Consider the following 881-nt stretch of genomic DNA (forward strand, 5'->3'; position numbering starts at 1 on the left):
AGAAACTTGATGATGCTTTGTGGGCATATCGCACTACTTTTAAAACACCTATCGGGATGTCTCCTTATCGATTAGTGTTTGGAAAAGCATGCCATCTCCCGATGGAATTGGAGCATAAAGCCTATTGGGCTGTAAAGAAACTTAATTTTGATTTGAAGGCAACAGGGGAAAAGCGACTTCTTCAATTGAATGAGATGGATGAGTTTAGGAATGATGCTTATGAAAATGCAAAAATCTACAAAGAACATACGAAGAAGTGGCATGACAAGCAAATTCTCAGGCGTGAGTTTGCTCCAGGACAGCAAGTTCTACTTTTCAACTCACGATTAAAACTCTTCCCAGGTAAGTTAAGGTCAAGATGGACAGGTCCTTATACAATTGACAAAGTTTTCCCTTTTGGAGCAATAGACTTGAAGGACAAGACAGGGAACATATTCAGAGTAAATGGTCAGAGATTGAAGCACTACTATGGAGAACAAATGGAGAGGAACTGTGCATTTATTCCTCTTGGAGATCCTCATTAATGAAGGCTGAAACGTCCGGCTGGAGACGTTAAAACAAGCGCTTATGGGAGGCAACCCAAAGAGTTTTTCTTTTGTTTATTTCCTTTATCTTTATTATTTATTTATTTATCTATGCTTTTTTGAATAATTTAGATTTTCGATGCAGGTTTATTTGGCATGAGTACAGAGCTGAAAATTAAACTCCTCTTCGGATTCACCAATAAGTCAGGGAAGTTTCTTTCTTTTCTTCAATCTTTCTCATTTTTGAATAAAATTGAAAAAAAAAATGTGTGAATATGGATGATTAGGCCATGCGTGACACTACTTATGCCCTTCATATGCTTGCATATAACCTAGGAGTACACATTGGGTCATTTA

The sequence above is a fragment of the Malania oleifera genome, chromosome 3 (genome assembly GCF_029873635.1).
Source record: "Malania oleifera isolate guangnan ecotype guangnan chromosome 3, ASM2987363v1, whole genome shotgun sequence".
NCBI lineage: Eukaryota > Viridiplantae > Streptophyta > Magnoliopsida > Santalales > Ximeniaceae > Malania > Malania oleifera.